General features: G+C 34.6%; 1 pseudogene; it reads left to right on the top strand.

Annotated features, from left to right (window-relative positions):
- Window positions 1–8,915: 8,915 nt before the first annotated feature.
- Window positions 8,916–9,853, top strand: LOC109574869 (olfactory receptor 10AG1-like; annotated as a pseudogene).
- Window positions 9,854–14,960: the final 5,107 nt, after the last annotated feature.

The raw sequence follows: 14,960 nt of genomic DNA, 5'->3' as shown, positions 1-14,960 counted from the left end.
TTCTGTTGTCCCCTTCTCCTCCTGCCTCTAATCTTTCCCAGTATCAGAGTCTTTTCCAATGAGTCAGCTCTTTGCATCAGATAGCCAAAATATTGGAGTTTCAGCTTCAACATCAGTCCTTCCAATGAACACCCAGGACTGATCTCCTTTAGGATGGACTGATTGGATCTCCTTGCAGTCCCAGAGACTCTGAAGAGTCTTCTCCAACACCACAGTTTAAAAGCATCAGTTCTTCAGAGCTCAGCTTTCTTTATAGTCCAACTCTCACATCCATATGGATATACTCAATGGCTGGTTAATTAATTATTTTCTTTCTATTTAATAATTTTAATAATTTTCCTAAAGTTAAAATATAGCCATTTTTATATACCCTTTTTCTGACTGTTGTCTTCCATCTAGGAAATTAAAACAATTTTCTAATTCATAGCTACATTGGGCTAAAAATTTAGGAAGTCTTTCTTATTTCCCCTATTCAGTCAGTTCAGTTCAGTCACTCAGTCATGTCCGACTCTTTGCAACCCCACGAATCACAGCAAGCCAGGCCTCCCTGTCCATCACCAACTCCCCGAGTTCACTCAGACTCACGTCCATTGTGTCAGTGATGCCATCCAGCTGTTTCATCCTCTGTCGTCCCCTTCTCCTCCTGCCCCTAATCCCTCCCAGCATCAGAGTCTTTTCCAATGAGTCAACTCTTCACATGAGGTGGCCAAAGTACTGGAGTTTCAGCTTTAGCATCATTCCTCCCAAAGAACACCTAGGACTGATCTCCTTTAGTAATGGACTGGTTGGATCTCCTGGCAGTCCAAGGGACTCTCAAGAGTCTTCTCCAATACCACAGTTCAAAAGCATCAATTCTTCAGTGCTCAGCTTTTTTCACAGTCCAACTCTCACATCCATACATGACCACAGGAAAAACCATAGCCTTGACTAGACGGACCTTTGTTGGCAAAGTAATGTCTCTGCTTTTGAATATGCTATCTAGGTTGGTCATAACTTTCCTTCCAAGGAGTAAGCATCTTTTAATTTCACGGCTGCAGTCACCATCTACAGTGATTTTGGAGCCCCCCCCCCCAAAAAAAAAAATAAAGTCTGACACTGTTTCCACTGTTTCTCCATCTATTTCCCATGAAGTGATGGGACCAGATGCCATGACCTTCATTTTCTGAATGTTGAGGGCCTAGAGGAGCTACTCCAATTTCAAGATCATGAGGGTTGCGGTGAAGAGATACCCCTCGTCCAAGGTAAGGAGCAGTGGCTGTGCTTTGCTGGAGCAGCCATGAAGAGATACCCCATGTCCAAGGTAAGAGAAACCCAAGTAAGATGGTAGGTGTTGCAAGAGGGCATCAGAAAACAGACACACTGAAACCATAATCACAGAAAGCTAGTCAATCTAATCACACTAGGACCACAGCCTTGTCTAACTCAATGAAACTAAGCCATGCCCTGTGGGGCCACCCAAGACAGGCAAGTCATGGTGGAGAGATCTGACAGAATGTGGTCCACTGGAGAAGAGAATGGCAAACCATTTTAGTATTCTTGCCTTGAGAGCCCCATGAACAGCATGAACAGTATTTCCCCTATTATGTTCCCATAAATTTTCTCACTCAATCCTTAATTCAATTCTGAATTAACTAGAAAAAAAATTATCTAAGAGTTAAATATTAAGGCACAGAATCTAGTATGAGATTAAAGGTTATGGCTTCTAAGATATTTTGTAATCAATGAAATACCTTTCATCTTACCTGTGAAAATGAACTGCTCACTCAGTTAAAATATGTTGAGTGTTAAGCATTTGGACTCTTATATCAGATTCTCTGGCTCTTGAAGTCCTTGAAGTGATATCACAGGGACAAAAAGAAACACTAATTCTCTTCTGCAATAGAAAGATAACAAGAGTTTTTTTTTTTTTTTTTCTTTTCTAAGTGATGAAAAAAGCTCCTGATTCTGAAGCAATGAACAACAAGGTGAAATGATTATGTGAATTTACTTTGGTCTCTGGTGTAAAATGATCTCTCAGTGGAAGAATATGCACAGAATTGGAATGATGTCTATTTAGTAGCTATTCTATTGGGTTGATGAGTTAGTTACTCTGAAATCCAATTTCCTCTACTTGTGAATATAACTTGTTTATGTCTCTCAAAATTTTGTAAACATTCGTATAATGAAATAACTCTGTGGGAGAGGGAGAGGGTGGGAAGATTTGGGAGAATGGCATTGAAATATGTATAATATCATATATGAAACGAGTCACCAGTCCAGGTTCGATGCACGATACTGGATGCTTGGGGCTGGTGCACTGGGGCGACCCAGAGGGATGGTATGGGGAGGGAGGAGGGAGGAGGGTTCAGGATGGGGAACACATGTATACCTGTGGCAGATTCATTTTGATATATGGCAAAACCAATACGATATTGTAAAGTTAAATAAAATAAAATAAAATAAATAAAATAAAATAAAAAAAAGAAAGTACCTATCATAGACTTCATTATCATTAAATAAAGATTACTGTAGATATTTAAATTTTAAAGTGCTACACTAAGATGGAGTACAGGAGATAGAGTTCACTGGCAGTTTATAGAGGAGATATGTTAATAAATTAATAAGACTATTGACAGGAGGGATTATAAAGTACACAAAAATAATATTTTATGTAGTAAAATCAAGCTGAATATAATTAGGAACATTTAAACAATAAAGAAATAACTTTCATTTCTGGTTGTGACATACAGGGTCATAACAAACCACTCTTCCTACTGAAAACACTAGAAAAATTTGGATAAAAAATTACAAAATTCCTATTTTGAAGGAATCAGATAACTATGGAAAAAAGTAAAAAGTTCAGAGCAATATAAAAATGAAGGCTCATTAAGTCAGAGAGAGTCCACCTGATCACACTTGGGTGGCTTATCACCTTTACAAACAATGCTGAAAAATACAAAACTGCATAAAATCGTACTTATTCATGTTTATTGATTCAAAGAGTAAGTGAAGGTGCCCAAATCTTCTCCACACGTTTGAGCATTTGTATTCTCGTGAGCATAAAAAAGTGTATTTTCCCAAGAAATTGCTTGGGGAAGTGTCTTAGACTATTTTATGTATTAAATCTACACAATATACATTTTTATTCCTTTTTCCTGAATGTAATTTAGTATTCACCCATATTTTTAAGGATGATTTTTCTCCCTTTTCTGTGAACTGTTACTTCAACTATTTATTTTGACTTCCTCATATTTAAGTGGAGGTTATTGATAAAAGCAAATAGCACTTTAGGTGAGGTATTATATTTTGTCATCTTTATTAAAACATTTTAATTTTACTTTTAGTGCAAGGTTGTATCAAGTAGAATTATTTTTGTGTAGTCTTTTTCAGTTTCTGTGTTCTGCATTCTAATTTTGAGCCAGTTGAGAAAAATTCTTTGCTTTAACAGTATAGAAACATGTACTTAAAACTCTTTCACTATTTCACTTTTGAAATATGTAAATGTGTGTACCCTTAGAAGATTTTCCTATTCTATTATGATGTATTAATAAAAATCCATATTACTTTCTCAAAGTTTTCTCAGCAGTCCTATAGCAGTTTTTTCTTTTTTTACTGCTCGTATTTTGCCAATTTGATATGCTATTTTTATTATAGGATAAATTTTTATTTCTATTAGAGTTTTTCTTAATATAATTAGTGTATCCATGTGTTTTCTCAGGACACTACCTAGTAAAATATTAACAGCTAGATCTCTGTACAGTTAAATTCTATTCCTTGTTCGTTAACAAGTTGAGTATCTTCCCATTTTTAAACAATTGTTTCCCTTTCTTTTCTGTGAAGTGTTCCTTAAACTATTTGTATCATTTTTTAATTTCATTTTAGACTTTTCCTTAATAATTAACAAATATCTTTTCATAATGGAAAATAAAAATCTATTGGGGATATGACATATTCTTTTCCAAAACTTTACCCATACTAGTTTAACTTTACCTTTTGTGCATATTTATTTCTACCAAGTTGAGTTACCTACTTTTATGCAGTTAATTATTTTTCAGGCTTTTATCATGAATTTTAATTTTGAGTCAAAGTTAAGCTTTTCTTGTTTCACTTTCTACATTATTTAAACCTATGCATCATTCAAAGCCTTCCTATTTTAAGGCTACCATGCTGTTCCAATAACATTATTTTAAAAGTCTATATTTTGCAAACGTGTTATGGTATTTTGGTATTGGACGATAGATTTGTGTCTTTTTTCTAAATTCTATTTCTTATGGCATCAGAAATTTTCTCTATCCAAACATAATGCTACACTGTGCTGACTATGAGACTTTGGAACTCCATTCAGCGTCGTTGCTCTTTGGATGTGCACGGGCAGTAGCTCAGACCTGGCTGGCTTCTCGCACCACCCACTCCACACTCACCCTTCGTGGTGTCTTCCACATGGCCTCTGATAGTCTGTTATCACCTTCACAGTCACTCTCTTTTATGACACTACCATCAGAGCTCCCTCTCATGGAAATATTTTCTGTTTGCAATCATAAACCTTAGAAGCCACTGCTTACTAATAAGTAACATAAATAAGTCCAAATCAACATTTCTGAAGCAATCTAGATGTTGGGAATAATTGTTTTTCCAGAATTGAAGCCCAGAAAACACAGGCTGTGTTGCTGGCATCTTTCTACACTATTTCAGTTGGAAAATTCAAGATTTTTTGTCCTATACAAAGTTTGGTATTATTTTCTCTTACAACTGCATTCAGACTAGAAATTTGAAACTGAGAAAATAAAACCCCTATTATCAGTGGTTCTAAAATTATGTTTTTTTTTTTTTTTTTAATTTTAGGAATAATAATGTAACAGCTATCTCTTAGGTTTCCCTGGTGCCTGGGTAAGAATCAATAACATATAAGATTAAAATAGTATTTATCATCTGGGCAATTACATGTGCAGAACCCTAAATATCAATTAAGAATATAATATAGGAGGATATAAGAAAAGCATGTTCAGGAAATTGTGATGCAAGCTCAGTGTTAACAGAAAGAAGCTCACAGTAGAGTGTTCATGACAGTGTTTGAACTGGGCGTGCATCAGTTGTAGATGGTCTCCAGGTATGCTGCTCAGCACCCTATTCAATTCTAAGAAATAGAAAGTGTGCTGTGGACTCTAGTCCATGGAGAGGCTGAAGGGAACGTATTCCAGGTGGAGTGTGAACTACCTGGGAAAAATAAAATAAATCATAGAGTGCCAAATGATGCTTTTAATTGGAAATGTTACTGGTCAAAGAGATCTCATGGGGTAGAGAAACTTTGCTAAAGAACCCTTTATTTGGGGGAAAAAAAAGGTAAGTTCATTGCCTGATTAAATTGTGATTTCACTTAAACTAATATAATTATTTATATTCTCTTCAGTGAGAAAAATTCAGCATCATCTTATATAAGAATGGTAAATATGAACTATTTTATATTCTTGTAAGTTTTAGTTTATAACTTTTATTTTAAAATTTTATACTTAATATATAATAGCAAAGTGCTATTTTAAAGGAACTTCATGTATTTCTGAATATGTCAAATATAGTTTATAGTTAAAATATTTAATAATAATATTAAATTATTTTGAAATGCTAAAACCTTGAATAACTGATACATTATATATAACATGCTGAAATAAACTTGGTTTTGAGGGAAGATATTTTAATGGGCATTTTTAAATTAATTAGAATCCTGATAATATTTTAAGAAGAGATTTAATATAAAACAAAGACTGATGCTGAAGCTGAAGCTCCAATACTTTGGCCACCAGATGCGAAAAACCGACTCATTAGAAAAGATCCTGATGCTGGGAAAGTTGAAGGCAGGAGGAGAAGGGGACCACAGAGGATGAGGTGGTTGGATGGCATCACTAACTCATGGACATGAGTTTCAGTAGGCTCTGGGAATTGGTGATGGACAGGGAAGCCTGGAGTGCTGCAGTCCATGGGGTCATGCAGAGTTGGACACAACTGAGTGACTGAACTGAAATTAATATCAAATAATCTAATTCATAAAATTGGAAGTTCTGGGGAATTCAAGGAATGTCTATTTTAAGAAAAAATAAATCCTTTTAAATTTAAAATAATGAAATAATTTTGAGTTCAATACTGATTTTAAATTACTTACATGATTTAACCTGCTAGTTAATATTAAATATACAGACCTAACTGAAGTAGGTAGGGTAGAGATAGTGATATGAGCAATAGCAATATGATATGGAATATTATCATACATGTTCTTAATCATTTGAATTTTTCTGTTTAATGGAGACTTGAGTTCAAAAATAGCAATATTAGAGCATTAATATTTATTTCCCTTAATAATAAGCACTTAAACATTTACAAGAAAGAGGTATAGTACAGATAACTTAGTGATAGCACACAGAGTAGCTGTTTTTTCTAATTTACTCACTGTTTAGAATAACATGCAAAACTTTGTCTTATCATGAATTTTATTCATGGTATACATTGATAATTTAAGTATCAAAATGCTGGACTTGTATAATTAGAAATTATAATTTATTTAGCACTGAAGAATAAGAAATGTTGGGGATGGATGAGTGAAAGCAAATGCTAAATCTTCTCTTTCTAATGAGTAAACACAAAAAAGAGAAGAGAACAAAAAAGAAATATACCAGAATAAAATCTAACTAAATTGAAAGAATTTCTTCTCTTGTGCTTTACTGATGTTCATCATCTCCAGTGGCTTCTATTTGGTTGTTTTTAGTCGGGTATATAATTATTTTGATGGGCAATAGGACCATGATTCTAACAACAAAAGTGGGTCCTGACCCCTACATTCCCATGTATCCTTTCCCTGGCAATTCTTTTCTTTTGGAAACAGCTGTGGATCTGTTACTCTTCTCACAATGCTCACGAATCCTGAAAGTCAAAGAGAACAACTATTTTTTTCTTTTTTTTCCTTCTTAGTTGAATCACGTAAACCTTTGAGCCCTAGTTTCTTCATCTATAATATCAATATAACGTGACATTAACACAATTCAATAATATGCTATTGCAAGTTGCTTACTAACACAAGAGTAGCACAGTTAAAGTCATTTGTGTTTTCCAATTTCCTAGTTACTATTTAAAGCTACAGTTTACTAATCGCCTTTCTTTTTAAATTCTTATATTTTCCAAGTATATCTCAATACAGGAGAATTTTGAGTCTGTATGCTGCTACCTGCTAAGTCGCTTCAGTCATGTCTGACTCTCTGCAACCCCATAGACGGAAGCTCACCAGGCTCCCCCGTCCCTGGGATTCTCTAGGCAAGAACACTGGAGTGGGTTGCCATTTCCTTCTCCAATGCATGAAAGTGAAAAGTGAAAGTGAAGTCGCTCAGTTGTGTCTGACTCTTAATCACCCATGGACTACAGCCTACCAGGCTCCTCCATCCATGGGATTTTCCAGGCAAGAGTACTGGAGTGGAGTGCCATTGCCTTCTCTGTTGAGTCTGTATAGGTCTCACTAATTACTCATTAAACTATACTTGCTCACCTACCTACTAGCTAAAATACATATGCTCTGCTTTTGATATTTTTGACAACTTTGTATTAACCATAGTTTAAATAATTTATAGTTTTCAGTTTTAATTTTTTTTAATTTTATTTTATTTTTGAACTTTACATAATTGTATTAGTTTTGCCAAATATCAAAATGAATCCGCCACAGGTATACATGTGTTCCCCATCCTGAACCCTCCTCCCTCCTCCCTCCCCATACCATCCCTCTGGGTCATCCCAGTGCACTAGCTCCAAGCATCCAGTATCATGCATCAAACCTGGACTGGCATCTCGTTTCATACATGATATTTTACATGTTTCAATGCCATTCTCCAAAATCTTCCCACCCTCTCCCTCTCCCATAGAGTCCATAAGACTGTTCTATACATCAGTGTCTCTTTTGCTGTCTCATACACAGGGTTATTGTTACCATCTTTCTAAATTCCATATATATGTGTTATTATACAGTATTGATGTTTTTCCTTCTGGCTTACTTCACTCTATATAATAGGCTCCAGTTTCATCCACCTCATTAGAACTGATTCAAATGTATTCTTTTTAATGGCTGAGTAATACTCCATTGTGTATATGTACCATAGCTTTCTTATCCATTCATCTGATGATGGACATGTGTTGGATCTTATATATATTATTAACATGATAATTTTTAAATGGAAGTGACCTCTGGCACATCGTAAGAGATTTGAGAATAGATTTACTAGGCAGAGTTTCAGAAATAATATCATCAATGTAATTCCTTCAAGTTTGTCATTATTAATTAAATAACCAATAAGTGAAGAACATTGTCAAACATAAGCTGCATGCTTGCAAAGGATAAATAAAAGTTCCTGCTTTATAATTCCTTATAGTTATGTTGCTTATTTTAGTAGATAAAGGCAGCCAGAATGGTCTCAAATAAAGTGCCTGCATAAGTAATAAGAACTATCATTGCAGAATATGGAAGGAAAGGCATGCTTTATTATTGAGAAAGTTCCAATGGAAGAGTTGGGAAATTCATGAAAAATGCATTACAGAATTTGGTTGTGCCCTACCACTGAGAAAGTGGGATACAAATGTTACTGCTTAAGAACTCTGTTTTTTAATATGAGAAGTAAAATGGATCGATTTTGCTCTGCATACAAACATTCAAAATGAAAGTGCATAATTCTCAAACATATCACTTTTATTTAAAGTTAAACCTTGAATTGCAACTTATGCCTTTATATTTAGAATTTAGAATACAATTTTCCATAAGACTTCAATTGTGTTGAGTCCAAGATATAAAACACTAGACATTAATAGAGAACAGAAATCTTATGTACTGTTAATAATTCCCCTAAATCCCTCTAATTTATAGAATTACAAAACAAAAAAAAGATAAATGCCTAATTGTACTATTTTTACAAATGGAACCTCAAAAATATCTAGCAAATGTGAATCTCACTTCAGTGATTGAATTTGTTCTTTTGGGATTTTCTGACATTCCCAATCTTCAAATGTTTCTTTTTGTGATGTTTCTGTTTATCTATGTGATAACTCTGATGGGAAATGGCATCATTAGTCTCATAAGCAGGACAGACCAGACTCTCCAGACTCCCAAGTACTTTTTCCTCAGTAATTTTCCTTCTTGGAAATCTATCATATGTCTGCCACTCTTCCTAGAATGCTCATAAACCTTTGGACTCAGAAAAGACATATTTCTTTGTTTGCTTGTGCAACACAGATGAGTTTTGTCCTTATATTTGGAAACATAGAGTGCCTGTTTCTTACAGTGATGGCCTATGACCGCTATGTGGCCATTTGTAGCCCCGTGCACTATCTTCTGGTCATGAACCACAAGGTCTGTGTTCAGCTGGTGGCTGCCTGCTGGGTCACTGGTGTTCCGATTGAGATAGGGCAGACAAGCCAAATTTTCTCTCTGTCCTTTTGTAGGTCCAACCAAGTCAATCACTATTTCTGTGACATTCCGCCAGTACTGAAGCTGGCCTGTGGGGACATGTTTCTGAATGAGATGCTGGTCTTTATAGTTGCTGTGCTGTTTGTCATGGTCCCTTTTCTGCTGATACTTGGCTCCTACAGTAGAATCACCTCCATCATCCTGAAGTTGCCATCAGCAACGAGAAGAGCAAAGGCTTTCTCCACCTGCTCATCTCATGTCATGGTTGTGACTTTATTCTTTGGATCTGTGATCATTACGTATTTATGACATAAATCTCAAAATTCTTCCAGAACAGACAAATTTCTCTCACTTTTCTATACCATCATCACCCTGAGGTTTAACCCCCTGATATACACTCTGAGAAATAAGGATGTCTTGACAGCCTTGAGAAAAGTGCTACCTTAATGTAAAGCATTAGCTGCTTGATTTAAACTCATTTTCTGTTTTCCTATTTAATTTTGCCATTGTATAATCAGAAATAGTTAGTTTGCTTTTTCCACATGATTAATAGATTTATTATATTTATTCATCCATTCCTGACCTTATTGCTTTATGCTGGATTTTCTAATATCAGGGTCATATTATGGTGTCTTGCTGACAAGAAACTATGTATCTAGGCAATCTTTTATTCAGTTTGCAATTTTACTCGTGATTTTCAATTTTACGAGAAAATATAGTATCATTTACCCACCTTTCCCCCTAAAGCCATTGATATTTTTGTTTCCTGTTCATATAACTATCATGCACTTTTTTTCTTTTCATGATGTTTTTAGATAATATAGATGGCAAAAGTTTGGAGAACAGTTGTTAAATATCTATGTGTTTTTAACTTTAGACATTTAACCTTTCAATGACTTCAGTTTGATCCTTCTGTAAAGATTAAAAATAAAACTCTGCATAATGACTCCTAAAAGTTTATAGTGTGGCAATAAATATTTACCCTCTGTTTCTCTATGAATTCTTCTTTGTAGATATGCTTTGTTTATGTAGCCAAATCATGCTACTAGCATCTTGATAATTTGTTGCCTTAATTTTTACTAATGCAAAAAATATGAATGCATCTTTGCTGTTCAGAGATATAAGGTGTATGGGATTTAATCATTTTGTGCCCAAATAGTGTCACCCATTCTCTAAGATTTCTTTTTTGTTGTTGTTGTTTTGGTGTTTTTTTTTTTTTTTTTTTTACCAGAAATTGATTTTAATAATCATCAGCATCTCTTCCATAACACATAGTTGTTTTGTTTTAATTCTTTTGGTGAAATAGATAGTTGAAATTAAAATAAAAATACTTGGGATATTTAGTACATTATTTTCCCAAGTTTTCCTGGTTGTAAAGGATGATACTTGATAAGAGAGATCACTATATTAAACTAAAAAAAAATACTATTAAAAAGATCTTGGATTTCTTCAGATGGAAAGAGTTGAACTACAGACAGTACACTGGATCATTTTCAGTCAAACTGATTGGGAAATGATGCAATCTGAGGAAGGTTTTTTCTTTTATATTTTCTTTTTAAATCTGTCTTTCTCTTATTGTACTATGTGTTTAAATAATTTATTTTTCATAAGACCATAATTCATCTATCAGCTAGTTCTCTTCTTTGAGTAGGTATCATGTCATCAAAAAAGACATCTAAAAAGCACACAAAAATTAAAGCAATCATTTCAGAGGAGATAATGTGCAGATGACAGTAACAGATGACAACTGTGGCTATTACATATTTCCCATTCAGAGGACTAAAGGAAGTAAAATATAGAAGTTGGTTTTATAGCCAGTTTAAAGTCCTCTGTTTCAAAGAACTATTGAAACAGAGGACTTTCAACTATTCTGTTGCTGCACAACAAATTATATTCAAAATTTATGGTTTAGAGTAATATCATTTGATTGTATCCCGTACATTGTCCAGTATTGAGGCAGGGATCAGCTGCATGGGTGTTCTCTTCCATATAGCATTGACTGTCATCAATAAGGGGAATTCATATGGTGACTGATTTGGTTTTCATATCTAAAAGAGCTTCACATAACCATACTGCGTAGTTACAATGATGTATTACAGAGAAGAAAAATCCAGTTTTCATGTATATTTCATACTCTAGGGGAACAAACTGCTACTAGATAAATAATAAAGTAATTTAGCATAAAAGCATAAAATAAATCATACAGTAAAGTGATTCACATTGAACTTGCAATATTAGAATTGTGCTTAACTTAGTTTGGGAAATAAGTTAAAGAATGCTTTAATAAAGAATGACACTTTTTTAAAAAAATCTCAACAATAGTGCTAATACACACAATTAAATTAAAAAATGTTGAAACATGTCTTTCTGTAATTTGAACCAAGGAAAGGGATTTTTCTCTCTTACAGTTTTTAGTCATTTTACTAGAGATACTAGCCTATACAGTGGGGGTGGGGGGGGGGAGAGAGAGAGAGAATAAAATGTATATGTAAACACTGTAAAGTGTTAGTCACTCAGTCGTGTCTGACTCTTGCGATCCAATGGACTCTAGCCCGCCAGGCTCCTCTGTCCATGGAATCTCCAGGCAAGAATACTGGAGAGGGTAGCCATTCCCTCCTTCAGGGGATCTTCCCAACCCAGGTATCAAGCCTGGTTCTCCCACATTACAGGCAGATTCTTTACCATCTGAGGCACCAGGGTTGTATTAACCTAATTGTTGGAAGGTGTTATATATGAATATGTTCAAAATATTTAATAATCTACAATGAAGTTATTAGACATAATGAATGAATTCAACATGCGTACTGGATACACAGTCAACAAACACAAATAAATTTATTTCCACATGTGTGTGCATGCTAAGTCGCTTCAGTCATGTCCAACTGTCTGCAACCCTATGGAGTGTAGCCTGCCTGGCTCCTCTGTCCATGGAATTCTACAGGCAAGAATGCTGGAGTGGGTTGCCATGCCCTTCTCCAGGGGATTCTTCTGATCTAGGGATCGGACCCTCATCTCTTATAGCTCCTGCATCGGCAGGCAGGTTCTTTACCACTAGCGCCACCTGGCAAGCCCTTATTTCCACACTGAAAAGCAAAAATAAGTAGACATTGAAAATGTTATTTAAATAAGAAGAAAGATATGAACATTTTAAAGGTAATAGAAATGAAAACCCTGCAAGAAGTTTATTTAGTAAACTATAAAACTGAGAGAAATTTAAGATAAAGAACTAAATAGATAGCTATAATATTTTTGTGTACTGGAAAACTCAATATTTCAAAGATGTCAATTTTCCCTGATATAATTCAATTCAATGATACAGAAATTTCATAAAGTAGGATAAAATTCCTTTGTTGTATGGGTGGGTGAGTTGGTGTACAGGGGCATGTGCGTGTGACTTAAGCTGATTCTAAATGGTTGTGTATATAACGACAACCAATTATAACCAAGGCACTCCTGAAGAACAGTCAAAAGGATTTACTTTACTGGACAACATGCTTTACTATAATAGTGCAGAATTCAGATAGTGATCGATAAAGACATCAGTGATGTGTGATAGAGAGCCCAACAAATATCTCCTTCATGCATGCACACTTAAAAAAAAAAAAGAAGGTAAAACTAGAAGTAGCCAGAGGAAAACACATATCATAACAATGGGACAGATGTGTTTTTTTTTTGCTGCAGATTTCAATTTGGAAACTCTTTAGGATAGAAGAACAGATTACATCATTAAAGAGCTGGATAAAACAAGTGTCAAACTATAATTATTTTTCTAATAAGATTATCCCACAAAACAGAAAGTGAACTTTAAAAATAAAGCATTGAAGTTCTTCAAATAGAAGAAAATAATACAGACTAAAATAATTTGGATCAACACAAAGAATAAACAGATCACAAAATGGAAAATAAGATGACTAATATTAACATTTTTCATATTTTAAAATGTCCATCAAATAATAAATGCAGTTGGAAAAAATATCATGGTGTTTATAAATTAAAGAATAAATGTGGTGTATATATATATGTATGTGTATATATATATATATATATATATATATATATATATATATGAATAATGCTGTCATAAAAAGAAATAATGACATTTGCAGTAATATGGGTGGACCTAGAGATTGTTAAACCGAGTGAAGTGACAGAAAAAGAAAAGTATAATATCATATCATTTACATATGGGATCTATAAAATTGGTACAGATAAATCTTTACAAAATGGAAATAGAATCTCACATGTTGAAAACAAACTTAAGGTTACCAAGAGGGAAAGGTGGAGGGGAAAGGGTAAACTAAGATTTGGGATTGAAATATACACACTAACCTGTCTAAAATAGATAGCTAGCAAGAATGTACTGTATAGCACAGAAACTTTACTTAATAATCTATATGGGAATAGAATCTTAAAAAGAGTCAAAGTATGTATATATAACACTGATTCACTTTGCTGTATGATGGAAGCTAGATAACACTGTAAATCACTGTAAATCAACAGTAAGTGATTTACACAGTTCAAAAGCATCAGTTCTTCGGTGCTCAGCTTTCTTCACCATCCAACTCTCATATCCATACATGACCACTGGAAAAACCATAACCTTGACTAGATGGACCTTTGTTGGCAAAGTAATGTCTCTGCTTTTGAATATACTATCTAGGTTGGTTATAACTTTCTTTCCAAGGAGTAAGCATCTTTTAATTTCATGGCTGCAGTCACCATCTGCAGTGATTTTGGAGCCCCCTAAAATAAAGTCTGACACTGTTTCCACTGTTTCCCCATCTATTTCCCATGAAATGATGGGACCAGATGCCATGATCTTTGTTTTCTGAATGTTGAGCTTTAAGCCAACTCTTTCACTCTCCTCCTTCTCTTTTATCAAGAGGTTTTTAATTCCTCTTCACTTTCTGCTGTAAGGGTGATGTAGTCTGCATATCTGAGGTTATTGATATTTCTCCTGGCAATCTTGATTCCTGCTTGTGCTTCTTCCAGCCCACCATTTCTCATGATGTACTCTGCATATAAGTTAAATAAGCAGGGTGACAATATACAGCCTTGACGTACTCCTTTTCCTATTTGGAACCAGTCTGTTGTTCCATGTCCAGTTCTAACTCTTGCTTCCTGATTGCATATAGATTTCTCAAGAGACAAGTCAGATGGTCTGGTATTCCCATCTCTTTGAGAATTTTCCACAGTTTATTGTGAGCCACACAGTCAAAGGCTTTGGCATAGTCAATAAAGCAGAAATAGATGTTTTTCTGGAACTCTCTTGCTTTTTCTATGATCCAGCAGATTCTGGTAGTTTGATCTCTGGTTCCTCTGCCTTTTCTAAAACCAGCTTGAACATCTGGCAGTTCATGGTTTACGTATTGTTGAAGCCTGGCTTGGAGAATTTTGAGCATTACTTTACTAGCATGTGAGATGAGTGCAATTGTGCAGTAGTTTGAGCATTCTTTGGCATTGCTTTTCTTTGGGATTGGAATGAAAACTGACCTTTTCCTGTCCTGTGGCCACTGCTGAGTGTTCCAAATTTGCTGGCATATTGTGTGCAGCA

Source organism: Bos indicus, chromosome 2 (genome assembly GCF_029378745.1).
Source record: "Bos indicus isolate NIAB-ARS_2022 breed Sahiwal x Tharparkar chromosome 2, NIAB-ARS_B.indTharparkar_mat_pri_1.0, whole genome shotgun sequence".
Taxonomy (NCBI): Eukaryota; Metazoa; Chordata; class Mammalia; order Artiodactyla; family Bovidae; genus Bos; species Bos indicus.
Note: the sequence above shows the minus strand (reverse complement) of the source record. Positions and strands in the feature narration are given on the sequence as shown.